We start from the raw sequence: 22,120 nt of genomic DNA, 5'->3' as shown, positions 1-22,120 counted from the left end.
GAGAAAAAAATGTGTTGGAACCACCTCCACTGTGATAAAGCAGCCCTTCTCGCTATGTGTTGGTGGTATGTTCAGTAAACACAGGTTAAGCTTTTTATTTCATAGGGCTAGTCTTGTTCCGCTTCTCGTACTCTGGGGATTGTCTGCTGGTCATGCTCTTTACCTGTGCCTTGCTGCACTGTTTGTCTTTGTACTCTGTCTGATGGCTTTCATACCTCTAGGTGACAGTCTTGAACTACTGCTGATACACTTCTGTGGCCCACTGCTCAGGCTACTGTCTCTGAACTCTAGCCTTAGTGGTAATAGTACCTCCATGGGCCTTCTTCCAGCCCCACTATGTACCTCCCTATTTACCTGCTGTCCACTTATAAGTCTGGATATCTGTTGTTTTCCTCCAACACATCAGGAGTTGCCTCTTATGGTCACGACTCTCCTGGACTACTTGTGGCTGCACATCAAGCATATTACCAGGCTTTCCCTTGTAGTTAGTTCAGGCTGTTGCCACTGATTTTCAGCTCACACTTGCTAGCCTCCTGTATAGCAATCCCAAGGCTTGATTCCTACATTCGTTATCTCTTCCAAGTCATGCTGGATCACAATGCCCTTTATTGAATACTCTCTTCTCAAGATGACCTATGGTCCAATCTTTTTCTTTCAGGTCATTCCAAAGTAGGGAGAATATTGCTCAGCAAGGCACCAGTAGACTCATTATAATTTAAAAATTCAGTCATTTTAGAGAAAGATCCAGATCCACGAGGATCTCTTCTTCACCATGAGGCAGCTACAGATTTATTGTACTATAGAAGTATGATTTTAAGATCCTCCAGTTAAAATAATGTCTCTTATTGAGATTGTATTACTTAACAAAAGTAGTATATACACTTTCCAAACACAGAGGAAGACACAGCTCCTGCCCTAGAGAGCATATCTCTCATGCCATTTGGGAAGAAGAAACTACATTCTCCAGTTTGAGATTGATTCTTGGTGTAGTTCAATTTACTTCAATAGACCAGCAGTTCTAAAATTGTGATTTGTGAGCCCAAAGTGGGTCGCAACCCCATTTTAATGGGGTCACCAGGGCTGGCTTAGACTTGCTGGGGCCCAAGGCCAAAGCCCAAGCCCGAGGGCGTCAGCCCTGGGTGGTAGGGCTAAGGTTACAGGCCCTGTGATAAATACAGTGGGGGTAGCTCCCTTTGATGGACACCCAGCCAGCCTGTTAGCTGTAAAATCCCTCTGGGTAGCTGTTCTCTACTTGCTTTACCTGTAAAAAGTTAAAAAGTCCCCCAGGTAAAGAAAAAAAAAGTGGGCACCTGTCCAGAAAAGCCAATGGGAAGGCTAGAACTTTTTAAAATTGAGAAAGAAACTTTCCCTTTGTCTGTCTGTTGAAACGCATCTGACGAAGTGGGTGTTCACCCATGAAAGCTTATTCTCCAATACATCTATTAGTCTATAAGGTGCCACAGGACTCTTTGTCACTTTTTACAGATCCAGACTAACACGGCTACCCCTCTGATACCTTTGTCTGTTGTTCTCTCTGGGCTGCAGGAACACAGCTCAGCAGTGCTATATAAAGTTTGAATCAGGTTTGAAAAGGAAGGAATAGGATAGGGATAGGGAATATTTAGATACATGCTGTAGTAAGTGAAGGCCCTGATAAAGGCCCAGTATGAGGCCTGAGGCCTGAATTAAAATAATGGTCAAGACTTAGCTAAAAAGCAAAGTCAAGCTGTGAGCTGGAAGCCGGCCTGGTTCACAGAAGCTGGCAAGGAAAGGGCTGATGATGCATAAACATATATTCACCTAGCATATTGAAGTATAAACATGGTACCAGAACACCTTATACTGGAACATTCCACTGATAAGAAAGAACAGGCAAACCCATCCCAATGACGGGGCAAAAGGGTAAAATGATGGATAGAGTTGTTTTGCTCGAACCAACATGTACAAGGTGAGAGGCGGCACCTTACTACGTAGAGGGGTTGAACCTTACTACATAAAGGGGTTGCACCTCAATATGTCAGGAGTGATGTGTAACTTGTTTGTACTTGTGTATAAGAATGCATCCTTGAGGCAGTGTCTTTGTCCAGCCGAGGGGGCAGTGGAAAGTCCCGCCACTGACTGAGCTGAGTCCATTACCTAGAGGCACTTTCTCGTAGTATGCCCTGAGTTGGACTAAGAAATCTACAGGGAACTGCAATTGTGTCCATACGGCAATAAACCTGGCCGACGTGTCTTCGTACCTTACTAGAGTCTGTGGTCATTGGGGGTTCTCTTCGGGTCTGCTGTGTCAACTATCTGCGCAGAACTGGGACAGCACACAGAGGGAACACACTCACGCAGCCGAGTGATATCAACACTGAACAGAGCAGAGCACCATACCGGTAGCGTCTGACAACACTTCTGACAATACATGCGATCAGGTTTATTTCTTTATTTTGGTTTGTGGAATTTCTCTGTGTTAACCCTAGATGCTTTTTGTTTGCTTGTAACCTTTAAGCTGAACTCCCAAGACAGCTATTTTGGGAGCTTAATTTTTGGAACTGCTCTTTTAAAATCTAGCAAAAGCCTAAGTTCCAGATGTATTTCTTTCTTTTCATTTTTAATAGAAGTTACATTTTTTAAGAACAGGATTTAGACTGATGTGTCCTAATAGGTTTGTGCCTATGCTGTTTGATTAGCTGGTGGCAACAGCTAATTTCCTTTGTTTTCTTCTCATCTCTTCCCCAGGCGGGAGATGAAAGGGCTGAGGGCTCCCACAGAGATGAATTCCTAAGTACTCCTTCCTGGGTCAAAGGGGGTTTTGGCATTTGGGTGGTGGCAGCATTTACCAAGCTAAGGTCAGTGAAAAGCTGTAACCTTGGGAGTTTAATACAAGCCTGGAGCAGCCAGTATTAATTTTTGGAATCCTTACGGGCCCCCACCTTCTGTACTCAAAGTGGCAGAGTGAAGATTCAGCCTTGACAGGCCTCCTGCCCAGGGCTTTGGCTTTGCCCCCTGCAGGGTCCCCCCTCCTGGGGTGCTGTAGTAATTTTTTTTGTCAGAAGTGGGTCGTAATGCAATGAAATTTAAGAATCCCTGCAATAGACCACTGCCAATTTTTACTGGCTGACGTCCAGGCCCTTTGTCTTTCAATGGATGAAAAGCAATAGATGCCTGAATTTAAGGTCAACTTTTTTCAACTATAATTCAAAGATGATTCTGTGACATTTTTATTTTAACAAACAAAGAAACAGAGATAAGAGGGTAGAGTCTAGGGGGTGATAGAGGGCTGCGGATTCAGTAAGCTCTGCTTTCTAAACAAAATCTACTTTAAGGAAAGACTTAGAATACTTTAACAGTTGTTTTGCACCATTTTTTGGTTTGTGCTACAATCAAGCAAAACCCATCTTAATTATCTTGAAAAGTAAATATTTGCCTAGTAGACTATGGGTAGACCAGCAGTGTAAGCAGACTGGAGCCATTACTAAAGAGGAGGTGGTGGAAGAAAGTGAGTCAGACATTAGAAGCATACTGAAAGATTTGTTGTGGACAGCTTCAGATCTGACCTTCTTAGAGTGGAATTTTGTGTCTTTGAAACACCAAATGAAAAGACAAACTCTAGCTATCACTGCTCAGATTAAAGCCTTGATTTTCTCTACGTGTGTGTGTGTGTGTGAGAGAGAGAGAGAGAGAATGCATGCATATGCTAGCAAAATGGGCAGAACCAACAGAAAGAAGGGTGGTCCTGCAATAGACCTATTTTAGACATTTCAATAGTGAAGTAAAATCTAGCTCCTATCATAATTATGAAAAACTGCAGCACAGTTTGATAAACATAAGTATTAACGAGGATGTCATGTACAAAAGCTATGGACAAAAGCTATGGGATTCCTTTGTAATTCAGGAATATATGATGTCTTCTTTCATGATTTCAGAGCCTTACAGTTTTGAATGCAGCAAAAGTTTAAATATATCTTGTGTATGGGGGAAGGATTCTTATCTTTATCAACTTTAGCCCCACTACATAGCCAAGAGGAGATCTGAGAGAGAGAGAAAGAGAGAGAGAGAGAGAGAGAGAGAAAGAGGTTAAACGGCATGTCATTGCAGGAATAGAAGCAAGTTTTTTATACAAAGACGAGCTATTAGTAATCTCCATAAGAAAACAAACATTTTGGGAGTGGCAGGCTGCAAATCAACTGCTGGAAAGAATCTTTGTAGGGTATCCAGGACCAGAAGGCGAGCAATAACTCAGATATTTAAAAGACCACTTTCACAAACAGGTCTGGTCTACACTACAAGTTTAGGTCGAATTTAGCAGCATTACATTGATTTAACCCTGCACCCGTCCACACAACTTGAAGAGCTCTTAAATTTGACTTAAAGGGCTCTTAAAATCGATTCCTGTACTCCTTCCTGACAAGAGACAGGTCTACATTATGGCAGGGATTGCCGCTCTGAGATCGATCCACCAGCAGTCGATTTAGCGGGTCTAGTAAAGACTCTCAAATCAACTGCAGATTGCTCTCCAGTCAATCCCTGTACTCTACCCCTAATGAGAAGAGTAAGGTAAGTCAACGGGTGACCATGGAGTCCCAGAATCGCAAAAGAGCTCCAGCATGGACCAAACGGGAGGTACGGGATCTGATCACTGTATGGGGAGACGAATCCTTGCTATTAGAACTCCTTTCCAAAAGACGAAATACCCAAATATTTGAAAAAATCTCCAAGGGCATGAAGGACAGAGGCTATAACAGGGACCCGCAGCAGTGCTGCATGACACTTTAGGAGCTCAGGCAAGCCTACCAAAGAAACAAAGAGGCAAATGGCCACTCTGGGTCAGACCCCCAGACATGCCAGTTCTATGATGAGGTGCATGCAGTTCTAGCGGGGGCCCCTACAACTACCCCATCCCGTATGTGGACTCCTGCAAGGGAGTCTCACGCAACAGGGATGAGGATTTTAGGGATGGGGGGGAGGAGGAAGTTGAAGATAGCGCACATCAGGCAAGCAGGGAAACCGTTCTCCCCAGCAGCTAGGAACTGTTTGTCACCTTGGAGACAGTACTCTCCCAACCTGGGCTCCCGAGCCTTGTAGGCATAGAAGGCACCTTTGATGAGTGTATCTTTGTAAATATAATACATGTTTTAAAAAACAAGTGTTTTTTAATAATTAATTTGCTCTGAAGACTTGGGATGCATTTGCAGCCAGTACAGCTACTGGAAAAGTCTGTTAATGTGTCTGGGGATGGAGTGGAAATCCTCCAGGGACATCTCAATGAAGATCTCCTGGAGGTACTCCCAAAGCTTTTGCAAAAGGTTTCTGGGGAAGGCAGCCTTATTCCATCCTCCATGGTAGGACACTTCACCACACCAGGCCAGTAGCACGTAGTCTGGAATCATTGCATAAGAAAGCATGGCAGTGTATGGTCCCAGTGTTTGCTGGCATTCAACCAATATCTGTTCTTATCTCTCTGTGTTAACCTTAGGCAAGTGATATCATTCATGGTCATCTGGTTGAAAAAGGGGAATTTTATTAAGGGGACATTCAGAGGTGGCTGTTCCCGCTGGACTGTTTGCCTGTGGCTGAAACAAAATCATCCCCACCGTTAGCCAAGTGGTGGGGGGAGGGGTGAAAGATCATCCCAGAGAATTGGGGGGGGGGGAAGCTAGTTGGATTTGTGCTGCACGTTAACCCAAAAACTCCAGCCCCTCCTTTTAAATGGCCAACCCAGCGAGTGCTTGGTATTCGAAATGAGGATGCTGCTGTTTGAAACCATTTCCACATGTCATGAATGTTAAAGAAGCCAAAAGACTGTGGCTTACCATGGCTGCCTGCAAGCCAAATTCTGTTGTCCACTGGCCCTGTGTGTGTGATCTCTCACACCAGCCAAGCAGGCCCTCAATATATGAGGCAAAATGCGACCTTGTAAAGAAAGCACACGTGCTATGTAATGTTAACATCTTGGATCACTGTCAAAGAGTCTACTCATTTTTCTCTAAAATGTGTCTTTTTAAATACGACACTCTCTTTTTTTCCTCCTGCAGCTGCAAATGTTTAAACACTCCCCATATCATCTCTATCCCAGAGGCTAGCGCAGATCACAAGGCGAAAAAAACGCATTTGTGATGAAATGTTCTCTGAGACCATGAAGTCCTCCCACACTGAAAGAGACCAGCAGAATGCATGGAGACAGACAATGTCAGAATCCAGGAAAGCACAAAATGAATGCGAGGACAGGAGGTACATGCGAGAGGATACATGGCTGGAGCAAGATGATAGGTGGCGGCAGTGTGATGACAGGAGGCAGGATGCAATGCTGAGCTTACTGGAGGCTCAAACTGATATGCTCTGGCATCTGATTGAGGTGCAGGAAAGGCAGCAGGAGCACAGACCACCGCTGCAGCCCCTGTGTTACCAACCGCCCTCCTCCCCAAGTTCCATAGCCTCCTCACCCAGATGCCCAAGAATGCGGGGGTAAGGGGTGTCCAGGCACCCAACCACTCCACCTCAGAGGACTGTCTAAGCAACAGAAGGCTGGCATTCAATAAGTTTTGAAGTGCAGTGTGGCCTTGTCCTTCCCTCCTCCCCTCCTCCACCATCCTACCCAATGTTTCCCTCCTCTCCCACCCCTCCCAGGCTACCTTGGCAGTTATCTCCCTATTTGTGTGATGAATTAATAAAGAATGCATGAATTTGAAATAACAATGACTTTATCAGAGGAGTGGCAATATACAAAAACCTGTAGGAGAGCACTTCAACCTCCCTGGCCACACTATAGCAGACCTTAAGGTGGCCATCCTGCAGCAAAAAAACTTCAGGACCAGACTTCAAAGAGAAACTGCTGAGCTTCAGTTCATCTGCAAATTTGACACCATCAGCTCAGGATTGAACAAAGACTGTGAATGGCTTGCCAATTACAGAACCAGTTTCTCCTCTCTTGGTTTTCACACCTCAACTGCTAGAACAGGGCCTCATCCTCCCTGATTGAACTGACTTCGTTATCTCTAGCTTGTTTGCTAGCATATATATACCTGCCCCTGGAAATTTCCATTACATGCATCTGAGGAAGTGGGTATTCACCCACGAAAGCTCATGCTCCAAAACGTCTGTTAGTCTATAAGGTGCCACAGGATTCTTTGCTGCTTTTACAGATCCAGACTAACACGGCTACCCCTCTGATATTTATCAGAGGGGTAGCCGTGTTAGTCTGGATCTGTAAAATGTGGCAAAGAGTCCTGTGGCACCTTATAGACTAACAGAAGTATTGGAGCATGAGCTTTCATGGGTGAATATCCACTTCGTCAGATGCATATGGTGGAAATTTACAGAAGCAGGTATAGAATCAGTCTAGAAATAACAAGGTTAGTTCAATCAGGGAGGATGAGGCCCTCTTCTAGCAGTTGAGGTGTGAACATCAAGGGAGGAGAAACTGCTTTTGTAGTTGTCTAGCCATTTACAGTCTTTGTTTAATTCTGAGCTGATGGTGTCAAATTTGCAAATGAACTTAAGTTCAGCAGTTTCTCTTTGGAGGCTTTGTCCTAAATTTTTTTTGCTGCAGGATGGCTACTGTGATAAACTCAGGACAGACAGCAGCAAGGGAGGGGTAGAAATCAGTCTCAGAGGGTTAAAAGGCCCTCCTCCCTATCAATTGGGGGGTAACTACGGGTCAATCAGGTTCAGCTGAAAATGGCTTACCAAGATATCAGTTAGAATCAGCTGAGAGGGAGCTACCTGAGGTTAATTAGGATCAGCTGATTCCAGCTAAGAGCTGCCTGAGACCTTTTTAAACCCTCCCCTGGGAGGAAGGATGGCGGGGGAGAGAAGAGCCCAGCCCAGCCCAGCCCAGCCCTGCCCTGCCCTGCCCTGCCCTGCCCTGCCCTGCCCTGCCCTGCTGCCAGGAGATTAGGAGCAGCAAGAAAAATACTCTAAAAAGGACTGGTGGAGATACTAGGAACAGACTTCCCCTGTGTCCCAAGGGAGACTGCATTACCCAAGCCTGTCTCACCAGGGCTAAAAGCAGCGGAGGCTGGGAAGACCGAGAAGGTGCCTTGCCACACTACCTGTAAATCTGCTATTGTGTGTCCAGGGAGGTTGAAGTGTTCTTCTACAGGTTTCCACCATATGCATCTGACGAAGTGGGTATTCATCCATGAAAGCTTATGCTCTGATACTTCTGTTAGTCTATAAGGTGCTACAGGACTCTTTGCTGCTTTTTAATTACTTTATTGCCTCTGCAAGTGGTGATCGAAGGGGAAGGGGAGGGCGATTGGCTTACAGGGAAGTAGAGTTAATGAAGGGGGAGGGTTTTCATCGAGGAGAAACAAACAGAACTGTCACACCCTAACGTGGGCAGTCATGAAACTGGTTTTTAAAGCTTCTGTGATGTGCAGCACATCCTGCTGCGCTTTTCTAATTGCCCTGGTGTCTGGCTCCGCATAATCAGCGGCCAGCAATTTGCCTCAACCTCCCACCCCACCATAAACATCTCCCCCCTAGTCTCACAGAGATTGTGGAGCACACAGCAAGCAGCAATAACAATGGGAATATTGGTTTCATTGATGTCTAACTGAGTCAGTAAACTATGCCAGTGTGCTTTTAAACGTCCAAATGCATATTCTACCCAAATTCTGCACTTGCTCAGTCTATAGTTGAACAGTTCCTGACTACTGTTCAGGCTTCATGAGCCATGGTATTAAGGGATAGACTGGGTCCCCAAGGATAACTATAGGCCTTTCAAATCCCCAACAGTTATTTTCTGGTCTGGAAAGTAAGTCCCTTGTTGCAGCTGTTCAGAAAGACAAGAGTTCCTGAAGATGCGAGCATCATGTACCTTTCCTGGCCATCCCACGTTGATGCTGGTGAAACATCCCTTGTGATCCACCAGTGCTTGTAGCACCATTGAAAAGTACCCTTTTGGTTTATGTACTAGCAGCCTTGGTGGTCCGGTCCCAAGATAGGGATATGCGTTCCATCTATCGCCCCACCACAGTTAGGGAATCCCATTGCAGCAAAGCCATTCACTATGACCTGCACATTTCCCAGAGTCACTAGCCTTGATAGCAGCAGCTCAGTGATTGCGTTGGCTACTTGGATCGCAGCAGCTCCCACAGTAGATTTGCCCACTCCAAATTGATTCCTGACTGACTGGTAGCTGTCTCTTCCACGGGGCTATCATCATTCACTTGTGAACTATGAGGGCTGCTCTCATCTTGGTATTCTTGTGCTTCAGGGCAGGGGAAAGCAAGTCACAAAGTTCCATGAAAGTGCCCTTACGCATGCAAAAGTTTCGCAGCCACCAGGTATCATCCCAGACCTGCAACACTATCTGGTCCCACCAGTCTGCCCCATTACCACCATGATGTCTAAATTGCCAGGGCCCGTGCTCTGAGAGAAGTCTGTGTCCATGTCCTCATCACTCTCGTCACCATGCTGCTGTCACCTCCTCACCTGCTTTTGCAGGTTCTGATTCTGCATATAGTGCAGAATAATGCACGAGGTTTTTACAATGCTCATAACTGCTGCGGTGATCTGAGCAGCCTCCACGCTTGCCATGGTATGGCATCTGCAGGAGAAAGGAGTTTCAGGGGAAGCAGTGGTTGGGTGATCAGTTTTGCAGACCTACTGCACCATCTGCTGTCAGGACACAACAGCTGAGTGGGCTGCACACTTGCCATGGTATGGTGAGACAAGAGCAGGAGAGCAGAGTTGCAGCAGAAATGGCAGATGAAGACGGTCATATAGATGATCTGTGATACCACCAGGAGAGCAGGGGAGCAGAATGCCAGTTTTTCCCACCTCTTGCACTATCTGCGGCCAGAGCAGGAGAGCAGAGTGGCAGCGGAAACGGTTGTTCGATGACAGTTAGCAAACCTACTGCACCGTCTGTTGAAAGCAGTATGGTGCCTGCATGGAAAAAAGGCGTGAAAAGATTGTCTGCCATTGCTTTCACGGAGGGAGGGGCGACTGACAACATGTACTCAAAACCACTCGCAACAATGTTTTTGCCCCATCAGGCATTGGGAGTTGAACCCAGAATTCCAATGGGCGGCGGAGACAGCGGGATAGCTACCCACAGTGCAACGCTCCAAAAGTCAATGCTAGCCTCGGTACTGTGGATGCCATCCACTGACTTAATGCACTGAGTGGGGACACACACAATCGCTTCCTACAAAATCGACTTTTTTAATTCACCCTAATTTTGTAGTGTAGACATACCCTAAGACTTTGTTTGCCAAACTCTGGCTTGTTAGCACTAAATACCAAGCCTATTTAGTCTTAGATTAGAATGCCAACAATTTTTGCTTCAGTCACTAGACTTTAATATTTTCTGGAATTTGCTAGCAGAAAATATGACTATAAAGATAGCACGTAGGTACTGTATGAATTCTAATTGTTCCTCTCCTTTTTCTCTTTCATTGGAATATAAATACTTTATTTACAAAGAAAGAAGAATATATTTAGAAAACTTGTTGCTGCGAATGCCAGCCAAGATATTTTAAAAGCTTTTTCTCACAGTTGCAGTATGCCATACTAACTCCCTTTGCTTTGAATTTGTTTCCTTTTTGATGTTCTAAAAAGCCGTGACACCCTATCTAAATATGAACTGCATTATACACTGTTTTACAAAACTGTGCAAAGATGAGGCTAGGGATCTACGGTTCTAATCCTGTATGTTGTTCTATGCAGGCCGGTCCTGCTCCTGTATAGGGGCCCATTGACTTCAGTAGGGAACTACATGGGTGTGGGGGTCTACCTGCCAGGAGCATATTGCAGGTTCAAGGTTCTCAACTATTGCATAATTTTCTAAGACTCTTTATCCCAAGACCCCCACTCCCACAAGAGAAATCATGTAGCTGATCCTTTATACATCATAATTGCTCATATCTCATTTTTCTAAAACTTCTCAAACTTCAATTTACAATTTTCACTACACCATCTTTATAGTTTATTTATTAGAATATGTAAATGATAACAAAATTTTTGTGAATTTCATGAACTGTGTTCTTATTGCATTTTCAGCATCACGGTAATGGGGCAGGCACGTAGCCAGTGTAAGGTGCAGTCTTTAACGTAGAAACATGAGACAATTTTGTTAGTGGATATTGTGCAAGAAGGTTAGAATCTCTGCACAAAGCAAGCCCATGTTTAACCAATAAAACAGGAAGCATTATTTACATTAATACAAACTGCAAATATTTATACCTAGATTTTGCAGTCTGCAGGTAGCATGTTCAGTACACTGTGTTGTGTTATGTTATACTTTTGTTCTATCTACTGAACCTGAAAGAACTGTGATGCATAGGCCTATTGCTTGTTTGCAGTTCACCAGCTGTGTAGTGCCACAAACACTGAAATGACCATATAAACATTTGTTTTTCTGTTTTTTATATGGGTTCTTTTTTTAAACTCTTTTTTAAAACTATCCAGTAACTTGACTGGTATGGTAGATCTGGAATAGAACCAGATAGTTCATTTTGGAGAAGTCTTAGATCAATCTCTACACTTATCTCTTGTTATACTACTAGTTGGGCCAAATGCTGATTCAAGTCTGCAGAATTTGTCAGGGTAAAACAATGTATGCATGATGGCACATATCTTTGGGAATCCTTGGGTTTCCAATGTTTAGTGGCCTCCTTTGTTAATTTTACCACAGTTCAGAGTTGGCCATAGTGGGGCGGGGGCGGGAGGGATCATCCATTGGCTGGGGGTAATTATAGCACATTATCATGGGAATGTAAGAATGTGGCACCACATATTAACTATTTTTCCCCAAGAGTGGCCCCCAGCTGAAAGCCCCAGGTCCCCTGGCCCTGCATATCCCTCCCCAATTGGATCCCAGATGGGATAAACCCCAAAGAACCCCAAATCACCTCACCAAATAACATCACAGGGAACAATGTTACATCCCATCTCCACCTAAATCCTGCTTCCAGAAAGTTTGTCTCCACTGAGAAGGAGAAATTTGGGAGCAATGGCTTAAATAAACCATCAATGAGAAGATACATGGGAGGTTTTCAATGTCACAAAAAAGTTCAACATGCCATCACAGTCAGTGCTCCACTTTAACAGCTAGCATCGGGGTGTGGTTGCGGTATTGACACCCAGATGGTGTAGGGTTCAACCTAACCCCCACAGTTCCAAATGTTGGTATATCATGCATATCCCTCACTCATCCGCACACATGTCCCGCCTGTGTGGGGAGGTAAATATTACATGCCCCAAACAATTTTCAGCACCTCTTCTAAATTGTAGTCTCCTCCACTTAGCCCCTAGTCTCCAGGGAACAGTTCTTGAAAAGCACTTCCGCATCTCCCCCCACCAACAGTGGTGGCAGATGTTACCCACTCCCAAATGGAAGGCAGCTACTCAACATTGGATCCTCCTGGATGCCACCTTGAAAGCTTTGGACATTTACTTGCCCCTGACATGCTTTCAAGTCCCAGCCTTCCTTCCCAATTGTACTGGGGGGCTGCCTTCCAACTTGCCCTCCTCAGGCAAATGTTGTCCTTGTCCTTCCGGAAAAGGTGGAACTTAGTGGGCTCCTTGTGGGATGAGGCCAATACGGCAGCTAGTATATGAAATATTCAGCAAGGGGCCATAAAAAACAAGCAGCTGGGACAACTGGAAAAGGCCACGGGACTAGTCAAAAGTCCAGATCTCACCTACCTGATAGTGGCCACCACTGCCCTCAAACATACTGCCAAATTGGCCCTCCACATGTGGGATACCTTGCAGGGACTAATTAAGACCATAATTAAGGCCGGGGACCAATTAGCATTGGACTCTGGGTGCTCCCAGCTCCAACAATATTTGAATCAACAAATCCACAGCATCGACAAGGATGTGCTCCATGGAGCCTGGCCTGGGGAAATTCATTCCCACTCAGGGATTCCCCAGAAGCAATGGCCTTTTTGCTATTTCTGGAGGCTCACTAACTAAAATTGCACAAATATAACCTGCTCCTTCATGGCCTTTGGTCCCATAAAAAAAAATATATATAGGCCCCTGCTATAAAAATCCAACCAGGCGTTTGGGAAGGCTGCCTCTGGGACTGCGTGGTCCATCACAATGTATGGAAGGTGGTGCCCCCACCCCCAATGACATGGCTAAGCGGTATTATGTGCTGAGTACATCTTTGGACTATCATCACATATAGATGACAAAGGGCAATATTTGGCAACTGTAGCCTATGGAGCCCCCTCGAATAATATGTAAAAAAGGCAATGCCAGACCACTTTTATGAAGTGGACCAACACATCTGCCGGGAAGCGGAGGCATCGGGATATGCCCTGACTAAAGCTCATGTGTTTACCAATAGCTCTGCCCCTCCATGTGCTGTTACACTCTCAGGGACAAAATTTTTCGGTGCACTGGCCCGCGGTTATGCAAAGTATGGTTAATATCTCTAACTATGTTGTGTTTAATTTTTCATGAATTACACCCAATGTTTTACTGCCTCTAACGCACACCCGGAAACAACTGACCATATTCCAAACAAATGCCTCCTCCTTTACGGTGTTGCAACACATGTCTAATTTGGAAAAAGCTGCCTCTGTCACCACCATTCAGATGGGGCATCTATGTCAACAAGGGGATGTGTTATACTATGTTAATAATAAAGCCAAAAGCCACTACTGGCTAGTGTGTGCAATTTTTGCTGCCCTAACAATTTTGTTTGTGCTATATCTCTGTTTATGTAGAAAACCAACAGTAACCCTAACCACCATGTCACAGGGAGGGTGGAAACCTAAGTGGTGACCCGTCAGAACAAAAAGATGATTTGGGGCCAAGGGGGGGAATGTCAAAATCCAATACCCCTCTCCCTCAGGTCATTTGTGTGTTGCTAACGCTGTTGCAAGCATCACAAAGCATTTTGGGAAGGGTTAAAGGTGTAAGTGTGGAGTAAAAAAATCCTTTGCAGGTTGGAAAAGGCCAAAGGGGGAGGGAGGAAAAAAGCAAAGAACTTGTTAACTCGACACTTTATTTAGCTCAGTCTAAAAATAAGATGCTGGCCCTGGTCCAAGGTCATGGCAAGAAGTCTGCAGCTGCATTCACATCTTATCCAACCCCAGACAGCCATAAAAAAGGAGAATTAAGCTGAGCAGGACTGCAAAAAATGCAAAAACAAACAAGACGGCAAAAGCCAATGGGGGGGAGGAGTAACAAGATTTCGCGTTCCTGGAGCTGGTGTGTTCCGGGAAAGCTAAAAAGGCCACAGAAAGCTGTTTGGACTGGTACAAAGAGCACCAGGAACAGAGGTCCCTAAACAAAACACCCCCCAAAAACCCAGAACTTAAAAATCCTCCCAAGAGCCAAAGCAAGTCGAAAATCAGCAGCGGACCCTGGACAATCTATGCACAGGACAAAAACTCCCATTCATCCCTCCCCCTCTTCTTCTTATGTTACACCCAGGCTTGGCCAGCCTCAGGTAGTGCAGGTGGAAATATAAAAGTGGGTTAGGGCTTGAGACACTAACACTTTCTTCCGCTCAGTGATATGGGGAACCCCCATCACTCTTCACTGTTATTTTATTATTTTATTAATAAAGCTTTAAAACGTAAACACTTGGTGTGCTCTGTCATCTCCTCCCCTAAAAATCCTAATCACCTAACACCCCTGGCAGATTGGTAACATAAATCTGTCACAATGGTGTCTCTAGCCTCTGTTTGCCAGAAGCTGCGAATGAGCGACAGGGAATAGATTGCTTGATGTTTACCTGTAGTGTTCATTCCCTCTGGGGCACCAGGCATTGGCCACTGTCACAAGACAGGATACTGGGCTAGATAGACCTTTGGTCTGACTCAGTATGGCCATTCTTACGATCCAAAAGCTTCAGTTTCATACTTGTGGGGCAAGGCCCTGCAACAGATTTTACATTAATAAATAAACACAATTTTTTCTTGAAGTCTCCCTCAAGGGCCACAGCTTGCAATCTAGAGAGCCACAGGATGGAAAGCCCTGTTCTGTACTACTAATCAGGAGTTGGACTGATCCAATAATTATTCCCAGTTTTATATTCATAATAACACCTATAACTTCAGAGGAGCTGAAACTTGTCTACACAAAGTGTCAGTGAGACCAGAACCAGGCCCAACATATCTTCACAACAATTAAGAAATCTTCTCATCAATATTTTAAAAAAAAATGGACAGTGAGGAAAGCCTGCTGATACAGATATACCATGTAAACCTAGTATCATTTTATGCTCTGCTGCATCAAGAATGTAGAATTATTACACATTCTCTTATAGTAATTAAAACTAATTAATTACTGAAGACAAAAATAGGAATATGATTTGCAATAGCTTTATTTTTCTAAAAACTGCATATTCTTTCCTATAAGAATTTGCAGTTAGAAGTACAATTTCTGTTTATTACAATTTGTTGCCATGTACTGTATATCATACATAATTCCGGGTTATTAAATTCCTGAAGCATGCAATACAGCAAACTTAATAGACTTTATGCAAATCATTATATAACAAAATAAGAGCAGATGGTACTCATCACATCAGAATCTTTCCATAACTGTTTCATATTTTGTTTAAATTAAACAAAACATAAAGATACCTTTGTGGCTTGTAAGTTATTTTAATTTATTCTACTCCACTGCTTTTCTTGCCATTTTCCTGTCCCCTTGCACAGCATTAAAATAAAATATTTGTTTTAATGTCCCATAGATATTTAGTGTTTTAGTATTTTTGAATTGTGCTAGGGACCAATAAAGATATTTGTTTATTCCTATTTTTCCATCAGAGGGAAATCTATTGCTATGAATAGAGTACATAATTCAGCTCACAGGATTACCTAGAGGAGAGAATTAAAGCTGTACCAGGAATCTTAAATTAGTATAGAAATAGAGCTCAAAAGATACAGCTCCATAACACTTTTCCCTTAAAGCTTACTACTTTTATATTTTTCCTGCCACCAGCATAGTCTGGGGATAAATGATAGAACATATCAACCCAAAGGAAGTTATGAAAACAAAACAAAAATATAAAACAGGATGCTAGAAAAAAATAGGAACAATATAACTTTATTCTAAATGCAGAGATGTTAACATCCCATCTGAATACAAAATGTATTTTCTTATATTATCACAGAAAGCAAATTTCACATGAACATCTATATGCACCACAAATGTACTGAACCGAGCATCTTATTAGGTGTACTCTGTAAATTTGAACCTGGAAGATCATAATTTTTTGTAATAAACAATGAATAATAAAACAAAGAAGAAAAAACATTGTTACAAGGGACATGATTTTCTGTCACAATTTGAACAAGGAGAAACCATTTTGTAGAATACCAAAAAGTGTTACATGTTACATATTACCACCGTTTTCAGAGAACTCCATCACCCCCTCCCCTTCTTCCTGAAGTCTGTTGCTACTTTTGCTGTCTGTAGTATTAGAGAAGGGATATTTCTTGTTTGTCAATTGTTGTTTCTATGGGACTTTATTTCAAGTCTGCTTGCTCCATCTTGTCTTCATTTCTGACAACGAAGGAACATAATTTGTGGAAGTGATGTAGCGTGGACTGGTCCCTGTTGAAAATGCTTCAACAAATGGAAGGACTATATAGAGTCTGGCTGGAACGCATTGTGATGAGTCATCGTTGAGCCCAAGTGTTCTGAGGTAATTATCTGTGAGTCCTAGGGTGACCAGATGTCCCGATTTTATAGGGACAGTCCCGATTTTTGGGTCTTTTTCTTATATAGGCTCCTATTACCCCCCCCACCCTCTGTCTCAATTTTTCACACTTGCTGTCTGGTCACGCTAGTGAGTCCTAAGGGTCCAGCCAATCCATAAGCAGTGGTCTGACTTGGTGACCCCAATGCATGTGTATACTCTTCTAATGAAAGCAACCACTGCAGTCTGCTCAACATCACACTATCTTAAGGATACGCCCAGCTGTTTGTTCTGACAGTATGCTTCTGCCAGTGCCAGCCCCAGCCAGTAGCCCAGCTGTCCTAACATGTACTGCCTCTTCTTATCATTCACTCAGAGCATCCCTTCCCACAGAATTAATTGTAAGAAGGACCCTGGGAAGGTAAAAGGAACTCTGAGGATCTCCTGGTGGGGTTTTCTCCAAATCATGAAGGATGTATGTTCCAGTCATGGAACGATCAGTTGGTTTGCCCCAGAATCCTTAGAGAAGGGTCTGAAATGTAGGAGGCCTCCACAGAAAAGGTAATTCCACCTCAAGCTGTAGGATCACTTTAACAATCGGTGGGAATGGCCTTTCTTCCTACATGGATACCAGTCTTGTGGAGTAACCTCCACCTGGCCTCAACACATGTCACAGAGGTCTCTTTCATGCAGCATAACCTTAATGTTTGTGTGAGTTCATAAAACAGTAATTTGGTAATATTTAACTGAACTTGATTTGTTCAGTTCATGATATGGAGTCCATAAGTATGGCTATATTTTATATCTAGTACAGCACAATACAAAAATTACATTTCCCCTATGCTATATGTCAGGATCCCTTGTTTTCTGCAATTCTACATTAGGAAAGTGGCTACATATTCCAACATCCACTCCCTCCCCAAACACACACACACACACACACACAGAATTTTGTAAGAGACTGATTGCACATCTGTGCAGGGAAAGCGCTGTAGTAGAACACTGATCATAGGAACTCCAACTGACTGGGCTGGAAAGTTCTCCTGAGATTTCTCCATTAGCTCTGCCTCGGCTTCAGTACAGTACATTCCCATTCCATAAAACAGAATGAGATTATTAGGTCAGGACAGAGCAATCAGGGTTGGGGTGTCAGAGCAGCAAGGTGACTGTAATGGAGAAGAAACATGTTGTTATATGGCCTTCCCTCCCAAAGGCAAGATAAAGATCTTTGATTTTTTCAGTACCAAGAAGTTTGTGGGATAACTTAAGGTTTTAATGCATTAAATATTACAATAAATAACACAATAAACAATAGAAGAGAAGAAGCCATGTGACCCACCCAGATGTCAAAATTCCTTGCAACTTCTCTCTTCCTAGCTGGCAAAGGCCTTAAAATCTGTCGCTTTCCCAGGTGCCAGAAGCTCTCCTCCCATCTGGCAAAAAATTCATCTCCCACCCACCCATTACTATTACCAAACCCTCCAGCTTCCTCTTGACAACTGTGTACATTCAGTGAGAAACTGTCAATATTGATTTTTTAACAAATTACTCTGTAGCAATGTAAAATAAATGGAGCAAAAATTCTAAAACAAAGGATTTTTGCTAAATATTAAAATAAGTAGTGCAATGAGTGCATTCTTTATCAGGCAATTTATTGTAATATTTAATGCCTTAAAACTCAATATTCCCGAAAGCTTATTCGTGCTGAAAAAATCACAGGTCACCACAGAAATAAGTAGTGATGTATAGTACCTTGGAATATTTATTTTCATTTTTATCCTTACACTAATTTGTTAGAAACAATTCATCATTATGTCATTCTTGACATTAGACTTTAACATTTTATTATTTTCTAATATTTTCTGTATTTTAATGATTTTGCAAGCATCAGTATACTATATATCCTCTCTTAAACCAGGAGCATAGTCTTTCTTAGACTATGTAAGTCAGGAGATAGGTAGCGTGGGCGTGGGAAAGCTGGTGGTTTGGATGGGTGATGGGGAAATAGAGAATCAAGTGAGGTTATATTTGTGTGGAGTGCCTGTGCCCAATATTGCTTGCTCCACCTTATGTCCAGCTGGGAAGAAGCAAGTTAGGCGGCAGAACGACAGACTGGAGGAAACTAAAAGGAGAAATCCTGCTGCCTCTTTTTAAACTACCCTGGATCTTGGCCATGACAGGAAATTAATATAACTGTGGTTAAACTTACCTATGACAGCCCCAACTAAATCATGATAGATGTAAAAGCACTCTAATTTTCAGTCAAAACCTGGGAACATTTTGTGGCAACATGATTTAGGATTGTTGAAATGTCATAGAAAAGTATTCTTCAACAACAGAAGAAAAAAAGGTGCTGGTGTCACTACTGTTAACTTCTGACTCAACAGTGACGTTCAGATTTATTGGAGTGGGAGATGTTTCATCTCCTCCCCCCCACACGTAACTAAGAGTTGTAAATGATTTTTTTGTCCTGAAATACTGAATAAGTGTCATTAACTTTCACTTTGAGCAAATAAACAGCTTTGGTACCATCTACTCTCATCGCTCCAAATGCTTTCAGTCACACTGAATACTTACTGCACTGGACTGTTTGTCCTTGGTAAGTGTAGGTTTTACCTGATACAGCAATAAGTTCTAAACACATTTTATATACGTATTTAAAAAAATAAGTTGTGAATGATGAAATGGATAACTGGGATATTTCAGATGCTCTGAAAAAAAGTTCTTGGGAGACTGGGGCATCATATTCGAAACTGGGATAGCTGGTCTCTTTAGAAAGATGACAGCTATGTGGAGAAAAAGCAAAGAGTCCTTAACTTACAAAGTCTCCTTTAAACACAGGATAGTCCTTAAGTTTTCTCTCATGGCTACTCCTGAAACATTTAGATGGCTCACATTTTATAATCTTTCTCAAGTAAATTTTTCAAAACTCACAACATAAAGGCTTTGTGATATTTACCAAACTCGAGAGAGAAAACTCCACCCTAAGAAGAGATGCAGCATGTGAAACTTTATGGTGAGGGTGATGATAGACTTAAAACTGGAATTTGTAATGAGGGACTAGCTTCAATCTTAATTATCGAGGGTGAAATTTTCAAAAGTTGTCAGTATTCACCTAACTGCTTTCAGTGAAGTTAGTGCTAAAACTCCCTTTGACTTCAGTGGGAGCAGAGATAGACCAACATTTAGTAACTTTGGAAATTCCACGATTCCAATTCGATTATAACGTCTTTGTTTTTTCTCATGTTGTCTTCTGTGTCTGTAATACCCCTGGGGGCCTTTATGCCTTTCAGCGTTAATTCTCCAATAAATCCCTCATTTCACTTATCTTCTGTTGCTGACCTCCATCTGCCTGTGCTCAAATTTTAATATTACAACAAAAACAATCAAAAAAGCAATTGATGAGATATGCATGTAACAATGCATATGTTGCCTGATCTTCCAATGTTGTTGTAACTTCTTCATTCGTACCCTTTTATGCCACCTTTATTTAATTTCATACCTTGCGTTTTGTTTCTTTAGATAGTGAGCATCAGTCATTTGCTTCTACAGTGTCATATCCACCTATTGTTTTCATTCATAAAGTGCTATAGCACTTCACAAATATTAAATAAAATATTAATAGCATGCAGGTTACTAGAAAGAAACTAAAACTTTCCCTCTTTTCAGATTGTATTAATTTTCAGGACAAAATCACATCCCTCAGCAGCAGGGCCATCCTTAGGCATAGGCAACATAGGCAGCTGTGTAGGGCACCTGAAAATTTGGGGCACCACTTGGTCTTAGTGTCCACCCTCTTGTTTTCCTATCCCTGTTCTGACCCTTCCTGCAGGCTCCCACAGATGGCTTCTCTAGCCTGGTGAGTCTTCCTTGGGACGGAATCTAGTAGTTAAAAGTGAAAAAACCTCCAGCCTGCCAGACCTATTAGCACAACATTGAAACTGTTAAAGAGACATTCAAGGGGTAATAAAGCCATTTAACAGGCATTTGCCAACCCCAAGGTATATACTGACAGGTTTCAGAGTGGTAGTCCTGTTAGTCTGTATCAGCAAGAACAAAGACAAGTCCTTGTGTCACCTCAAAGACTAACAAATTATTTGGGCATAAGCTTTTGTGGACTAGAACCCATTTCATCAGATGTCCACGAAAGCTTATGCCCAAATAAATTTTTATACTGTCAGTTTCTGACTTTACTGACAAACACAGTTGTGCATTAATGTAATATTTACACAGAACATGTCTGTCTACAGGACCTTAGTTTAAAATTTGCTTTAAAAATATTTCATTAGTGAGCTGGTGAAGATTATAAAATCACATTTCCAAAAAATACTTGCATAGAGTTTTAGATGCACAATCATCTTTAGCCTTAAATGTGTGGATCTTCACACATAGTTTTTTAAATAAATCCTTCAAAAGACCTCCCTTATCTAAAATACACATTTTAATTACTATAGTTAAAAAAAAAGTGCTTCCAAGTCTTCCTGTCCTTTCTGTCCATCCCTTCACCACCTCTCCCCCCACTCCCCACTGAAGAGAGCCCTTAAAGGGTCAACAGTCCTTCCCTTCCAGATAGCTGGACAAAGAGTTCCCTTTCTTTACTTCTGACTATCTGACAAACTAGTTTTAAAAGAACCCTCCAGCAATATCAGTACCTTAGTATGACAAAATCCTTGTTATACCTAAAATCTTTGGAAACATATTTTTTTAAAGTTGGTGAAATTTCATAACCATGTCTCTTGTTATGGAGATCACACAAAGTAAATGACTGTTCCCTTTTTCTAAAAGCAATGAACATTGTTATGAACACACTAAACCTCTCTGATTAATTTAAAAGAATGTCTTTGTTTCAGTGAGTTAAATACGTAGTAATCTGGAATGCTGGCTTAAGATTTGAGTACATTTAAAATATAAATTCAACTTAGAAATACTGATGAAGAAAATGTAAAACAGAGAAGAGCTGCATCATGTATTCCATTATATGTAATGTTGTATTCAGCAGGACAGCTGACTCACCCTTACTATGAAGTTTTTGCAAATAAATCTCTGACAAACTTCAGGGCATATCAAAAAACCTGTGACTGACATTTTTTATTCCCAAATTTTAGTGCTTTTAATTAGGTACTTTCTTCATGTCCATTCTGCATGAGGGAGAGTGCATGGAAGTCTCTGCGGGGAACTGTGACTCTCTGCCACCATGAGGCAGGCTGGGCATCTCATTATCCTTTGCTGTCAAGTCCCTCCTCCCCCTTCCCCACCAGGCTGTGAGCTTGGGCTGCCATCCGGCATAGGGGCACCAGTTTAATAATACTGCATAGGGCCCCATAAATCCTAAGGACGGCCCTGCTCAGCAGTATAGGCTGAGCACAGCGGTCCCTTCTGGCCTTGGGATCTACAAATCAAGAAACATTTGACAAGGAAGAGCCATGAAACTGATGGCCAAATCTCCAAAGGTTTGGTGGGTTATTTTGGTTCATATACTTATCTCATCCTCAGTCAAAGTAGCTGAACCTC

The sequence above is a fragment of the Gopherus flavomarginatus genome, chromosome 2 (assembly GCF_025201925.1).
Source record: "Gopherus flavomarginatus isolate rGopFla2 chromosome 2, rGopFla2.mat.asm, whole genome shotgun sequence".
NCBI lineage: Eukaryota > Metazoa > Chordata > Testudines > Testudinidae > Gopherus > Gopherus flavomarginatus.
This window is presented reverse-complemented; position numbering follows the sequence as displayed.